The sequence below is a fragment of the Lolium rigidum genome, chromosome 6, assembly GCF_022539505.1.
Source record: "Lolium rigidum isolate FL_2022 chromosome 6, APGP_CSIRO_Lrig_0.1, whole genome shotgun sequence".
In the NCBI taxonomy this organism is placed as follows: Eukaryota; Viridiplantae; Streptophyta; class Magnoliopsida; order Poales; family Poaceae; genus Lolium; species Lolium rigidum.
Window position 1 is genome coordinate 240,168,769 of NC_061513.1, and position 2,233 is coordinate 240,171,001.

General features: G+C 52.9%; 1 non-coding gene across 1 annotated transcript; it reads right to left on the bottom strand.

Moving 5' to 3' along the window:
- Nucleotides 1-1,925: 1,925 nt before the first annotated feature.
- TRNAW-CCA lies at nucleotides 1,926-1,999 on the bottom strand. The gene has a single exon. It is a non-coding gene; the product is annotated as a tRNA-Trp (tRNA).
- Between the last annotated feature and the right edge of the window lie 234 nt (nucleotides 2,000-2,233).

Sequence of the window (2,233 nt, forward strand, 5' to 3'; positions counted from 1 at the left end):
TCGAGGGTTTCTACCGGTAAGCACCATGCTGCCTAGATCGCATCTTGCGATCTAGGCAGCACAAGCCTGCCTACGTTGTTCATGCGTTGCTCGTATCGAAGCCTTTTTGATGGCGAGCAACGTAGTTATCTTAGACATGTTAGGGTTAGCATTGTTCTTCATGTTACATGCTATCGTAGTGCAACCCTTGCATGTCTAGCCGCCCTTACACCTATCTTAGGTGTAGGGGCGGCACCCGCTTGATCATAGTTTAGTAGATCTGATCCGTTACGGTTGCTCCTTGTTTCATCAAGGATTAGTTTAACATCCGCAATAGTTAGGCCTTACAAAGGGTTGGAGGATCCAGCGGCGTGTAGGGTGGCGTTTGCTAGCCCTAGAAAGGATGTTCCGGGATCAACCTCGTGTTGGTTTTTAGGCCCTGTCTAGGATCGGCTTACGGTCACCGTGCGCGAGCGCGAGGCCCAATCGTGAGTAGGATGATCCGATTATGCGGTGAAAACCCTAAATCGTCGTGGATCTCATTACCTTTACCTTGATCAAGCAGGACCACCATATATTCGGACACCCCGTCCGGATCATGGGTGGATCGGCTCTTTGAGCCGATTCACGAGATAACTCGAGAGCCGATCGAGGCTCGTATTTAACGTTTACGTGTGTGCCCTGCAGGAAACTAAGCGAGGCATCATCCACACCTTCCCGACCAGGTATAGGTCGGGTGGCACGCCCTTGTGATAAACATCGGACGTGCGACCGGGAGGCTTTGCGGGCCGACGCTCCGAGGGACCGGGGCCGGCCGCAGCCCTAGTTGTTCCCGGCTCTACCGTGTTGCCCGTCTCCGCCCGCCGGGGGTTTCGACGTCAACACATTCTCGGCACGCCGGTGGGACCGCCTTTGACATCCACAACATCGCCATCTACATCCGAGATGGCGGAAGACACTCCGGTCACGTACGAGGATCCGCTCGATGAGCTCAAGAAGAAACATGACGAGATCAAGGCAACCCTCGAAGCCGAACTCATCGGCTCCTTCCACCGAACCCGCTCCCATGGCGTCGGGTGGAAGGGTTTCACACCCGAAGGCGCGCTCGATGGAGTGGACCTGTCCGCCCCGTCGGAAGAACGCACCAGGTCGCCGCGGCGAGGAGATCAACTACATGGTGGCTCATTCGCTGCACCGCCACTCCGAGAGCCCGGTGAACACCTTGGAGCGTGTCGCTCGCGCGTCGTCAAGGAAATCATGAGCCACCGGTATTCTCCATCGGGACCGGCTCGGGGACTTTCAAGGGAGAGATGCCGCTCCAGCCCCGGCCGTTCGCATGGGCAGCACCGGAACTCGCCGAACTCATCGGCATACGTCGTCTACAAGATTGGTGGTGATCCTAGTGACTACCAATTCCTACCCGAGGCACCCAAGGAGATCCCGCACGGATACGCGTGCGCATACGTACCGGACCGCAACGCCCGGGCACTCTCGAACCGAGGCTGCAATATCAGGGGCCTCCGGAACGGCAGGAGGAACGTCGAGAGCCGATCTCGAGAAGCAATCGTGGCTAGCTAAGTACGCCACTCCGACAAACCTCCAAAGCCCAGCTCCTGCAGCTTGGCTTAGAACCGGAAAAGCAAGCATGGCTGGTTAAGTATGCCACCCCGGCGAATCTTCAGGGTTCGACACCTTCAGCCATCACCGCGGATCAGATTTGTGCAATTCTGAAAGATCAGTCCGGTATGATGCCGAAAAGGAAGGCGTTCGGCTACACCAAGCCGTACCCCAACAGCTACGAACTGATCCCGCTGCCACCCAAATATCGGCTCCCGGACTTCGCGAAGTTTAGTGGATCAGATGGTAGAGGAGGTCAAATTCGAGTTGCAAGTCAACTTTGTTTTGGTAAGTTATTTTACTCTGCTTCGACATAAGATAGATGGAATCACGCTCTGTAGGATTTGAACCTACGACATCGGGTTTTGGAGACCCACGTTCTACCGAACTGAACTAAGAGCGCTTTCATTTATTCAAAAAGAAAATATTTTTCTATTTCTAACATATCTCACGAGTTGGCAAAATATGCAGTAAGGAGGGTGGAATCAGGCTAGATCTATACTATAATTATATATCCTTAATGTCTATAAGTGGAGTCATCTTTTGTGCGGGTTTCCGCTTTAAGGAATGATTTTAGAATCCGATTCATTCAATAGAAATAGAAAATGAAAAAAATATGAAAACAAAATAGAAGAAA